The sequence below is a fragment of the Phasianus colchicus genome, chromosome 3 (assembly GCF_987193195.1).
Source record: "Phasianus colchicus chromosome 3, bPhaCol1.hap1.1, whole genome shotgun sequence".
Taxonomy (NCBI): domain Eukaryota; kingdom Metazoa; phylum Chordata; class Aves; order Galliformes; family Phasianidae; genus Phasianus; species Phasianus colchicus.
The window spans coordinates 89,891,684-89,905,216 of record NC_143438.1 but is presented as its reverse complement, the minus strand read 5'-3'; the positions used below and the strand labels follow the sequence as shown (position 1 = coordinate 89,905,216).

The window sequence follows — 13,533 nt, the reverse complement described above, 5'->3', positions numbered from 1 at the left end:
TATCAGTAGCTGTTCTTATTATCATGTTTTCTTTCCCTAATGTCCTTTTCACTTTCCCTAGCAGCTGTTTCACGAATACAGGCCATGACCCCAAGAAAGCTGTGGCAGTTATGAGTGGGCAATAAAACAAAGTTGTTAATTTTAGATGCGGCAATTCAGGAAGTCAGAGAAATGCTGCTTTCTAAGATGCCATCCAGTAGAGCAGACTCCCTTACTTAAGCTGTTTCTGAGTTAAGACTGATAATAACACATGACAAAACAAACAGATAAAGTATAAAGTAACCTTATACGAGATCTCCACTTGTATGATAAACGTAAAATTGTTCACTCTTCAATTTCTTCTCATTGCCACATCAGTGTTTTTGCTTTCAGTCTCTCTCCCAGACAGTGGTATGGAAGGTAATAATGCATAAGGCGGATCTCCTCCAGCTGAGGAATCATGTCCACTAAACCATGTCCCTCAGTGCCACATCTACCTTTTTCTTGAAAACATCTGGGGACAATGACTTCACCAGCTCCCTGAGAAGAAGTTTTTCCTAATATCCAAACTGAATCTCCTCTGGTGCACCTTAATGCCATTACCTTTCATCCTATCACTACTTCCCTGGGAAAAGAGGCCAACCACCTCCTCACCACAACCTCCTTTCAGGGAGCTGTAGAGAGTGATAAAGTCTCCTCTGAGCCTCCTCTTCAACAGACTAAACAATCCCAATTCCCTCAGCCTCTCCCTGTAAGAGTTGTGTTCCAGACCCTTCACCGCTTTGTCGCCATTCTCTGGGCATGCTTCAGGACCTCTTGTCTTCCTTGTAGTGAGGGGCCCAAAACTGAGCACAGTATTCAAGATGTGGCCTCATCAGTGTCGCCAGGAAGACTCAGAAGGAACCTGCAGGCACACTGACTGTTCAGGATGGAGGAAATTGTCCCCCTGAGAAGGGCTTTCTGAGGCCTGCTCCTCCTCTCCCCTCATGAGGAAGCTGTAGGCCGCCATGTCTGGAGACAGACTCATTCAGCCCTAGCAGTCATGGTGGATCACTTCATCTAGTTTAGATATCTGTTACAGTCTTCCCACTTAGCCAGCATCCCTTTGCTCCCTTTGGAACTGGTGAAGAAAAATATAAAGTTTTACAGCACAGTTCATCTGACCTGTTTGAAATCTATTATTCTCTAGAAGTGTCTGTTCCTCTCTCTGTGGATTATAAAGAACAGTAGTGGTTTACTCTGATATAGACAGTAACACTGTAAATCCTTTTACTTGGACAGATTAATCCCTGTAATAGCTACAGAACTTCAGTACATCCATCAGCAAAGTTAGCCAGCAGGGTAGCATTCCCCACAGACAAGCTGGGAAAGCTGTAGCTGTTGACCAACAAGCAGCAGCATTTCAATAAATTAACACTGCATAAGAGCTTTGTATATATTAATACTATCAGAGCAGTTTAAGGGAGCAGGAGGGTCTGGATAAGTTGCAACCAGGGTGATGTGGCAATTATATCCCAGATTTAGGATCCTTCAGGAGATGCATGTTGTGTTTGTAATGCCAGTGAACTAAGTGCTTAGTCATGTGCAGATGATATAGGAAGTTTTAGGCTGTTGTGACATTTCTGTGTGAAGCAGACACTTATGTGAATGATCTTTTTGCTTATTCTTGTTATAAATGGGTTAATGTTTACTATTTTTCATTTCCCACTGAGAAATGATTGCTTTCCATTGTCAGTCCTACTCCATCTGCAAATATTGGATAATTGGATAATCTATGGAACCTATTAGTGAAACAACAGTGTTACCAATGCTCTTGATCCATGCTTAGGTGATGGGTTCCATGCTATTGTGACTTTTCTGCTTCATTACCAGCTCTTCTTGTTTGCCTAACTTGTTCTAGCTTGCTTGTCTGATCAGATGATAAGTGCTAATCCATTCTCTGTTCCTTCACACGATGCTGTATAAGAAAGCTTCTCTCCTTAAATACTCTGCATAGGAATGGGAAGGGTGAAAGGCTATTAATCCTCTTTGAGTCCTCTATGGCTGTGTACTCACAGGATTTGTGAAATCCTATCTGTTAGATTGTAAACTCATTAAGCACAAGGATCATGTCTGGTAAATAGGACACCTTTTTCTCCTGTCCCTGCAAAGACAATGTGGCAGAAGGAGGCTTTCCTTATGGTACAAGACTTGCTCTGCTGAACTATGCTTACTTCTCTGTAAAGTCATGGTAACCATAGGCAAAACAAATCCTTCAGTGTCCAAGTTCCCCGTATGGAGAAAAGTGGCATTTTACAGATTAGCTAACATGTAAAGAGACTGATCATAACCCTTTTTCATCTCTTCAGGACCTGCTCCTATCTCAGTTCAGAGCAGAGACTGGCTGGGAGATGTATGCTAATCAGAGACTTGAGGCACGGTAACATCTGGAAGATCAGATGAGGGAACATTTATTTGAAGACTATAAAACACTCAGGAGAGAGAAACTCGGAGAAATTTGGATGGGAAAATCATATGTAATTCTTTAGGGTAGAGTCTGACTTTGAATTGTTCCCCTGCCAAAATCCCCTAAGGTGCACTGAGAGGGAGTGTCACATAAACAAGATCTGGGGTGAGGATACACAGCTTTGCTTCAGAAGACAGGCAGGTTATGAGAGGATTTCTGAATACTCTTCTCCTACCTACCCTTATTCTTCCCACCATCTGCTTGTTTGTTTATTCATCAGCTAACTTGCCTTTCTCTAGATCACTAACTTCTTATACTGCTTGGAAGCAGGCAGTGCAAAGTGCAGTACCTAGAGCCCTCAGCAATAAGAAGTGTGAGACTACAAGTTTTACATTGGGTCTTACAATCTGGTAAAGTGGTAGAGTCACCGTCCCTGGAGGTGTTCATGAAGTGTGTGGATGTGGCACAGAGGGACATGGTGTAGTTGACATGGTGGTGATGGTTGACAGTTGGGCTAGATGATCTTGTCCAACCTGAGTTGTTATATGTTTCTATGATTTCCTGATGTTTTACTGAGATTTAGAAAGAGTCAAATATCACCAACTTGTGATTCTGGAATCACTGCTGTTTAAAGTGTGTTGCCTGCTGCCAAGAACAGTTTTCTTTTTCTGCATCTGAAAGGCAGCTGGGCTGGTTTTGTCCTTTTATAAGAAGATCAGGTGCACATTGAAGCAGACCAGTTGTTTGATTCTAGGAGTTACTCAGTCTTGTGTTTTACTGGAGATGAGCTCTTTTGATCCTCAGGTCCTCAGGTTTATCACAAAAGAAAAGCTTGTGGTTGTCGTGAGGAAGTCAAAATGAATAACAAAAATATTTTTTTTTTATGGATGTCAGTCCCTGAGTTATGAAATCACTCTGATATGTCGCACAAAAGCTGAAAAGAATGGAATTAGAAGTTCTAGATACTGGGGGAAAATTTTCAAAAAGTTGTGTTGTTGTTTTCTAGGAGAAATAGGGGTCCCATCTCTTACTAAATAAATGAAATACCCAACATATGAAGAAGAAGAAACACTTAAATGTTTTTCAGATTGTTCTATTGAAGTAAAAGCTTTAAGATGCATTTGAAAATACAGGCTGTATAAAATAAACAAAAATAATGGCACGCATCTCCTTTTCAGCACCTGCTTGTGTGCCATTGATTTTAAGATCCCTGATGTGCTCATGAGAAAAGCTGGTGATGAAACTGAGTACATTTTGGAAGATTGCAGAAGTCTAGATGGATGGGGACTTACAGGTTACTTTATATCCAACTCCATGCTTGAAGAACAGAAGTAAACTTTCCCGGAGTCTTTCCTTGTATCCTCTGAATAGAGATACTTCTAACCCTGTGCTCATCAGTGCTTTCTCAGACAGTAAAAACTGATTCTTGGAATATAGTTTAAACTCGTGGCTGAGCAGAATGGAAAATATAGGTAGGAAAATTAATGCAATTTTGCCTTTAGGTTTAATGCTTTCTGGGAATAAATCCATGAAGTCTAGGAAGGGCTCCGTCACTAGCAACAGTTTTCTGTGATTTAATGTTTCAGCAGTGTGTTTAGTGTCATATGGACTTAAGTGGAAAATGAATCCCAATTTATTGAGGCTTCTGCACTGGTTTCTTTATTTAGTGGTAGATTCTGTCATCTTGATAAATAAATTACGGAGTATTTTAATCTGCTAAGAGGTATGCTGAGATACCAGAGGGATTGTCTGAACATCGATCTTTTTGCAAGCTGTGTTGCTAAATCAGCACGGCTGGCGAGTATACTGTAGTCATTTCTGAATCACATAATTCAGGGTGTGGTATTAAAACAAAAAGAAAAATTGTCTTAGTTGGCATCTGTTGATGTGATAAGTTTAGTAGGACCAGCTGAACTAATGAAAATATTTAACATTTAGAATGTTTTCAGTAATTGTTAAAATTCAGTTGTTCAGCAATCTCAATTAAATGAGTGTCTGCAAAGATTGGTGTTTCCCATTAATTATGAGGAAATAGGGCTCAGCACGGCAACTGGTGCATCTGTCTTCAGGCAAAGGGGAAAGCAAAGAGTGCTTCTGTGCTGTCCTGGTCGAGGAGAGAGGCAAGAGCTGGTGTTGCCCAAGCAGTAATCATGGGAAGCATTGCAGTGAGGATAGCCCTTCACTGTTGTTCTTTTTCTGCTTTTGTGGTGATGGTGAGGCTACTTTGGTCCCTGGGAGGGTACTGTCAGTGCTGAGCTCTGCCCACATCCTGCCTGTCCCTGCCTGTTTACTTGCAGGGCTCCAGACTGAGAGAAAGGCATTCCTTTGCCACAAGGCAGAGATCAGAAACAAGGTAGGTCTTATACCTAGTAGAAAAAATTACTTGTCCCTCCTCTCTTTTCCCAAGTTGAGAAATGGGAGAACATAGTATGGTCCTAATTGAAATCTTTGCTTTTCCCCTATAAATATTCCCTTTGCTGTGAGAAGCACATTATGCAAAGGCAATGTTACTATTTATAACTTGTACTTGAAGAGCAGTCTCTCATCAAGTAGAAGAGTCATTTTTGAGTAACTGCTGAATGGGCTTAAATGCTTTGGTAATATAATTTAGGAGCTTATCCTCTGAAGAACGGTGGCTAAGGCTCAGCACTGTGTGCAGTGCAGCTGTATTTGTGCTTCAGACTTGTGGAATTCCACTGAGGTTGTTTTTTTATTTTTATTATTATTATTATTATTTTTTGCTATCATTTTCCTTTGATTTACACTGATACATAGAGTTGCAGCTGTACATCAGGAGGGATTTAGAGTGAGATACCATAGATTTGCTGTTACAAAAAAATAATTGATTCCTGCTACTTGGAATCTGATGAAACTGAAATGTGTTGAGCCTAAATACTTAGTCTGCGCTTGCATGATCTTTCCAATAACTCATGTTCCTCTGAAGTCATGTCATTGTCATGACTTTCCTGTTCTTGAATTGTTGCCAGTGAAACTGAGTCTTCCTGATGTAATTCATAGGCTGGAATCATAAAGCTGACACTCTTGTATGCTGGTATGCACTGGGAAAGAAATCTTTTTTGCCTCCAGGATGTTACTAGAAACAAGATAACAACTTATGAATATTTTCCAGGTATCATAATGCTTTCGTACACTGGAATGTTGAATAATGTTGGTGATAGCATCATAGTTACTTGTGACAGAAGAACTGGTGTTTCTGTTGCATTCAGTTGCAGCTAGCTTTCATAGAATCATAGAATCATAGAATCACTCAGGATGCAAAAGACCTTAAAGAGCATCGAGTCCAACCACAACCTAACCATACTACCCTAACTCTAACAACCCTCCGCTAAATCATGTCCCTGAGCACCACATCCAAACGGTTTTTAAACACATCCAGGGATGGTGACTCTACCACCTCCCTGGGGAGCCTATTCCAGTGCTTAACAACCCTTTTTGTAAAGAAGTGTTTCCTGATACCAATCTAAACTCACCCTGGTGCAACTTGAGGCCATTTCCCCTCATCCTGTCACCTGTCACCAGTGAGAAGAGACCAACCCCACCCTTGCTGTAAGCACCTTTCAGGTATTGGAAGAGAGCAATAGCAAATCTTAGTGCTGAAGCTTGTATTCTAGCTCTAACATTGGTCTTTGATTTTGATGCTTACAGGGACTTCAAGTGAAAAGCACACAAAAGAAGGGGAAGCACTGGTCTAGTAGCTATTTGGTGGCATCAGCATGGTTATAATCGAATGCTTTATGAAAGCAATGGACTAAATTTTATAAGAAAACATACTGAAATAAAGCTTTTGCATGAAATCTGATAGTAAGCTACGAAGGATGTTGTGCTGTTGGTTGTTTTTTTTGTTTTGTTTTTTGTTTTTTTTTTTGTTCTGGTATGTGTTGTATTTTGTGGTGGACTCTTCATAATTAGCCAAGTCAAAGGCAACTTAGATGAGCTGCTGCAAGTGGGTAAATGAGTCAATATGCCAAATTAGTATCATTGTATGGAAAGGGAATAAGGTGTCCAATGTCAGTGAAGAAACTTGGGAGTGTGTGAGTGGATGTACCTTGCAATTTTGTCTGCCAAATATTTTTCCACATGCATCAGAAGTAGAAAGTTGGTGTCAGGTATGAAGAACTGTACTATGCGTTTGATCTTTTCTGTATTTCACACACCTTAGAGGGAGGTAGAATTCTCTCTGTTCAAAAAGGATAGCAAATGTGAAGTGTTGGGGTACTTCTCTCCAAGTGACTTGGGAGTCAGAGCTGGTGTTCATACAGTTGGGAGCACCAGAGACGAGTTAAACCAGCAGTCTTCGGTTGGATGTTTTTTTCAAAGAATGAAAGAAACCCAGAACTCTCTTCTGGTCATACATTGCTACTTCAATAGAAAAAAAAAATATATCCCTTTCAACAGATAAATGTCAAACATGACCATTGCACTATATGATGCCAGTCATATAAAGAAGATCATGACGTGGAAAAGCATAGCTTATGTAAGTCAAGCTGAGTATAATGGCTTTCCAAAGCTTTCATATCCCAAGTTGAAGATTTGTCACTTCACTGCACTTGGTAGTGTAAGTAAAAATAAGGCAGAATTCTGAAACAGCAAATATTTCTCCACATCTAACTATTTAGCCATCTTGAACAAAGGTTATATCTTTTCCCATTTCCTTCAGAGCATTTTGGGATTTTTTATATCAGTTATTGCTTTAGCGTAAAACTCTTCGGGTGTTAGACTTGCCTGAGAGATGTAAGTCTTTGAACCGGCATGTTGTTTCACTGCAAATGAAAGCCACAGTCCAGCAATCTAAGTTTAAGCACATTGAATTTTGGAGAGAAAATTCCTTCCCAGAATTTGGGAGTCACCCCAGCAACTTGCATGCCATGCATGCCAAGTGGATGAGGAAGGGTGGAAGCTGAATGGAGAGCAGGATTGCATTGGAAGACCTGAAAGTTAAAAACCTTAACAATAGCTGAAAAATGAACTTTCTTAGATAGCTTTAAAAAATGTTTCCTAGTGAAAAATACAGTGAATGCAGTTGCTATAGCTACTTGGGGGGCTTTTATGGAGAACTTCTTGGGATGCTTACTGTTTAATTGTAGACAAATGCATAGTTGTTCTCACTCTGAGGAATCAGCATCACCTTATGTTTGGCTTCTCTCCTAGAGAATTTAAGGTGCCACTGGTAAGCAGCCACAGTGTCCAGAGTTTCTGGAGGGCATATAATGTGATGTGCTATGATCTTGAGAATTATTTTTTTTCCTTTATTGCACAAATGAAACACTGATGGTATTTTATTTCTTATTTGCTCCTTATTTGGGGTTCTTTTTGGGTTAGGGAATGACTTGGCATTGTGCAGTTTCATGTTTGCCTTTATAGCAAAAATTTTAATTTTTTAATGTATTACTTGAGTGTAGCAATTCACTCTGGACCCCAAAAACAAGGAAGAGTTTCAGTTTAAAGTATGACCATTTAAGGATGCTAGAAAGAGAAGATTAATGAATTCATTCTAGAGTTTCAATATATTGGGTGATGGTAACTGAACACCTGAACAACTGTGTGGTTCTGGTGTCGGACTCACTTTTGTCTCATAAATCAAGACTGAAGGCTTTCTAGAGCAGTTAATAGAGCAATCAATGTACTGCATCTTTTGTACAAGATGTAGATAACATACTGGTATTTTAAGTACATTTTTGGACCTGTGTTTTGCAGGAGATCAGACTGCACATAATTCTCCCTCTTGTCTGTAATAAACTCTAAATAAGGATTTTTTCTTTGAATACATCAACATGACTATCAAAATCTTTCATTCATTAAATTTGGCCTTCTGCAGACCCATGGAATGCAGGAGCTGTAACTCCTTTTTTATCCAATAAGAAGCAGACTGTCAGCCATGCTAACACAGCGACAAAAGAGCAAAACAAGCACAATCTCACAATATTTTTTCATCTTTTAAAGTAATTAAATAAGAAGATATGCTCAAAATACTTGAAAAAAGGCAACATCTTATTTAAAACTGTTACTCTTCAGAAAACTACTGCACTGGAAATTTTGCTTATGGGGTGAATTCATGTGCATCTCTTCATATGATGGTGCATTAGTACTTTTGCATGTTCCTCTGTATGAGGAGAGCAAAGGAAAATGCTTGCTACTTGGTGGGGAAAGAGATCCATAACAGAAAAAGTCCTGGAAAAGGTCAAGGAACTGTGCTTTATTTTTTACCTTTGTTTTTATCGGTATTTTCTGCCCTCAGGTAACTTCAATTTTGTCCTCAAACCTGCCTTTTTAACACAGTTTCATCATTTTGGAAAGGATACTTCGGAATTCAGATGTGCTTCTTCAGCTCCCCATTAGGCAGACTTTCTACTTCAACAATTTACACCCTCTGCATCTGAATATGCTAAAGTTTCCTATTACTGGTATTCATGTGTTTGTAGTTGCTGCTTTTGGCTGGCTTTCTTATGTCACCTTAACCAGACAGACATCTGTTGGAATAACAGTACCTAAATCTTTACTGTTTGTCTAGGCTGCCTTTATTGCTTTTGGGGAAAATAAGCACTTCTTGTACGTAGTTCATTTATTTTACTCATCCTCTTTAGGAAGATGTAAAATCAATCTAGCTATGGATTTTTTTGGTTTCTCGTGAACTAGAAAGGGAACCCATTCTTAGTAGCTAAAGTATGAAAACACATATAGTGTTAGACACATACAGTCTGAATTTTGATTAGATAAATTGGATACAATGAGACTTGAGGTGATTCTTCCAGTCAGTGTCAAAATTATTGACCTGACCCTGTGCCACCTCCTGCCTGAAGCACAGAAAGGCAGACTGAGCTGTTGTGTGAGACTGGAAGGTATTGGCCTTTCTTGTAAACCAGTTAAGTGATAATTCTTCAGCGTCCATCATTCCCTGGTGGAACAGCTGTGTGTGGGCTGTAGAACACAAATTTTTGTCTCTTTTCCTTTCTATGGGATGGCAGTGATGGGGACAGCCTTTCATGGAAGAAAATGGGAGTAATGTATGCATTGTCTGGCTGAAGTTCTTTTCTATTTCATTGACAGCTTCTGGATCTTTATTTGCTAATTTTTTTTATTTGTCTCCATCAGTACTTGCCTGTTGTTCTTATTCACAGCCTTGGAAACATGAAAGCCAAGAAGGGAGCAAACATGAAGCTTTGCTGTAGGTCTTCTGGCAGGATCCTGACAGGATTCATGGACAGTAGCTTTCTTCCTGTTGCATTCGGAAACTAGGGGAGAGAGGATTGAAGTGTGTTTTATCTCAATCTCAGACTTAGGATCCTTGTAATTCTGCTTTTGCTTGACTCTTGTATTGCCTACTTGTCCTGCATTAATGATGGCCACAGTCATCTCTGGGCAGAGATTCCTGAAATGTCAAGGATATGCTGTTCAACTTGCCTTGACACAAAGCTAATGCTACCTTAAAGCTATGCTTCTTATTTCTCTTAATTTAAAGAAGTGTATTGTGATGGTGAAGACACCTATATTTCAGACCAATATGGTCAGTGAATTTGTGTCTTTCCTGCCTAGCCCCAACACCTTATATGGCTGAGATTTGAGATTAGAGCCAGAACAGTCTTGGGGAACATTTAGGCAGCCTTCAATCCTCTGTAAAGCCTCCTACTTCTTCAGATACCTAAACTGATTTCATCTTACCTTCCTGCTCTGCTCTGCACTGGTGTGGCCTCAGCTTGAACACTGTGTGCAGATTTGGGTGCAACAGTATAAGAAGGACATAAAACTATTAGAGAGTGTACAAAGCAAGGAAATGAAAATGGTGAAGGGTCTAGAGGGCAAGATGGATGAGGAGCAGCCAAAGTCACTCAGTTTGAATAGTGTAGAGCAGAGGAGGCTGAGGGGAGGCCTCATGGCAGCCTACAGAGGATGGTGGGCATGGAACAGGCTCTCCAGAGCAGTAGTCATGTCCCCAAACTGCCGGAGTTCAAGGAGCATTTGGACAACACTCTCAGATGTAGAGTCTGTTTTTGGATGCTCCTGTGTGAAGCTAGGAGTTAGGCTCGATCCTTCTAGGCTCCTTCCAATTTGAGATGTTCTATGATTCTGTGATTAGCTTTGAGTTCTGTTGTTGGACTTCACCAAAACTGCTTGCCTTGAGGGATTTTAGCTATGCATTATGAGAAATAAACAGTAGCAATCCTAAGGGGGTCCTGTTTTGTGTTTCAGGCTAGTATCCCAAGTGCTTTGCTACCATGAAAATTACCTGTGAATTGCTTTCTACCCCGAGGCCCCTCTGGAACAGGAAGGCAAAGAATGACCTCTAGAATTTGTAGAGGGAGTTATGAAGTCATTGAATCATAGAATCATAGAATAATTTGAATTGAAAGGGACTCTTAAAGGTCTTCTAGTTCAGTCCCCTACACTGAACAGGAACATCTACAGCTAGATCAGGTTGCTTAGAGCCCTCCGAAGCCTAACCATGAATGTTTCCAGGGATGAATCATCTACCACATCTCTGGGCAACCTGTTATAGTGCTTCACTACCCTTAATGTAAAAAAAATAATCCCTATATCCAATAAGATTATGTCCAGGATTGCCTGCAAGCTGCCTGTTTCTTTGTCTCTTTAGCTGCACTTTTCCTTTCTAGTGTTTTAATAGAGAGGTGACAATGCATGTTCTCAGTAAACAAGAGCATGGAAGTACTTAGAGGGATGGGTTTCTGGTAGTGGATCCCTAACAGGGAATAAGGCTTCCTGCAAATGTCGAGTGAAGAGTGAAAGCATCAGGGGAAGAGATGCTATCTGCACCTTCCCATGTAGTGACAGGTATCTCCTGGTTTTATTGCCCCTTGTCACTGATCTTTCACTTTTGCGAGGGTGTTTGTGTCTTCAGGAGAGTCTGAGTTCCATTTAAAAGGCCAAGATCGTGAAAACTGCATAATGAAAAAACTTTACAGTACAATATCACTTAGTCAAATGTAGCTATTGTTTTTTGCACAGAAATTAGATGGCTATTAAATTGTTGGAACAAGTGGAGGAGAGATTCATCCACAAAATGCGAGTAGGAGGCAAATGTATTCCTGTATTTGGGAAATTTTCTGTCATGTGGACATTTCAGCAGAAGCACTGGGGAAATGGTGGGTGAGTGTGTGGTATACTACAAATTAGTATAGCTCTTTTATTAACCCGGGGAGTGTGAAACAGTTGACATCAGCTCATTTCTGAAGCTTTTAGGGATTCTAGTAATCTTTATCCATGCCATTAACATAATGCATAGGGCAAGAAATACAAAGCAATTCTTCCTTGGCCTCAGTAGGATTTCTGGGAGATACATTCACCATGCTCCTTCCTGTTAAAATATATGTTGCCTATTTTCCAGATTTAGGCTATTACCACCATCCCAGTTCCTGGCTCAGGCTCTGTTAGCTGACTATATAAAGCCATGACATATGGGTCTTTTTACTAATGTAATCCTGTACTGCACTGAAAAAGAAAATATTAGATTTCATTCCAGGAGTTGGAAGAACTTCCATGAGGATATAAAAAGCAGGAAATGGGCCCCTCTATGAGTAGAGCACTCCTCATATTGAATAGCCTCAAGGAGCTCGGTGTTAAAGGCTTCTTCCTAGTAGTTAATATGGGCTGGAACCTCTCTGTCTGTGCTTGAGAGGAAATGGGATTTGTGGGTCTTTGCCTATGCAGGTTACAGGGCTTAGGACAAAGGGCTGGAGTTCTGTGACCCTGTAAAAAATCACTGTGCTCCACATATATGGCAGTAAGGTTGTACTCGGGACAAGCTCAGGATTTTGAAAAAAACATTTCTACAGTTTGAAATATTCGCTTCCTCTGTGGGCATCAGTTTGGTCTTTGCCTTGCTTCCATCAGTTCTCATTGAGCTGGATATCCATTACACCAGTGACTGTAAAATTAGAGGTCTGAATTGGACTTCTCATGAGGATTACAGTGTTATCTGTAATCCTAATTTGCTGGCACTCTGAATTACATGCAGATGTTGGACTTCCAATTGTAGGGTGTGTGTATACTGCAAACTCTGACAAAGTGGCAGCACAAGACACATTTCATGTATTAAGTTAAAAAAAAATATAGGTGAGAAAATATGGAAAAAGTTTTCTAACAGCCAGGGTGCAATGGAGTCATTATTGGGATGGATGAGTTGCCTTACTGAGTGACGTAGTTTGGACTACTGGTCCAACTGTGTGAGTGCAGCGTGTTTGTAGGAGAGATAACAAGGTAAATTTGGAATGGTGATACGGATTTGGAGGTACCTAGCCATAGGCTTCAGGATTTCAGAGATTATGTCACAGAAACTTTTTATGTCAGGTTAGTTTTGGTTTTCTAAGCCAGTCAATAGAAAGACATTCAATGTTGATATGCAAGGGTATAATTCAGATTTGTAGTTACTGTCTCTGAACAAATCAGTATAAAGTTATACTTGGAGTAATTGCACCAAGGCTTTAGCCTGCAGACACTGCATAGCTGCAGCAGACAAAAATACATTGCAAAGTGCTCACCTGGTACTTAGGGCATTTTAGAATTGCAGCAGTTTGGCAGGCAACCAGTAATAGCTTGTTTTAAATTGTGGTAGGTGCTTTTACAAAGGAATCAGTTTAAAGGATGCATGATCTAAGCATAGGTTAAGGAGTCAGAAACTGTTGAATTCCAGTCGTGACCTTCTCTCAGGTTTCCCACAAGTGCATGTGCAGTGTTATGGAGGTTAAAATAACGTTTCTAAGTTTGAAAAGTGGAACATGGAGAAATTAGAAAATGCTCATGCTGAGTTAATCCAGTCCCTTTTGGAGTGTGCCATATGACCCTTTTAGGCACTTTGTTACCCTTCTCTGTGTATTTTTTTCCATTCGATTCCTGTCTTGTTGAGTCTCCTGGACAGACACCAATCACATACCGAGCAATTATTTATTAAATTTCTCTTCCTTATTGTTTTATATAGAATTTATTTGTTGTACAATCAAACTTCTTTCCAAATGCATTGATATTAATCATTCCCTGGGACCTGTAGTTCCAGCACCAAGTACTTCAGAGTAGTAAGAGTTCAGCTGAGGCAAACAAATTGATGGGTTTGAGTGCTCTACTGATGTTTCCTCAGCACT

At 40.1% G+C, this 13,533-nt stretch overlaps 1 protein-coding gene across 2 annotated transcripts in view; it reads left to right on the top strand.

Moving 5' to 3' along the window:
* COL22A1 (collagen type XXII alpha 1 chain) overlaps window positions 1–13,533 on the top strand; it is a 224,729-nt gene that overhangs the window by 7,004 nt on the left and 204,192 nt on the right. Inside the window, exon 1 of one of the 2 annotated variants that reach the window (XM_090138033.1) lies at window positions 4,694–4,778. The exons of the other annotated variant lie outside the window; for it this stretch is intronic. The gene's annotated coding sequence lies outside the window, so the exon portion shown is untranslated. Of the gene's footprint in view, window positions 1–4,693; window positions 4,779–13,533 lie in introns of those variants that run through there. 2 annotated transcript variants of the gene reach the window in all.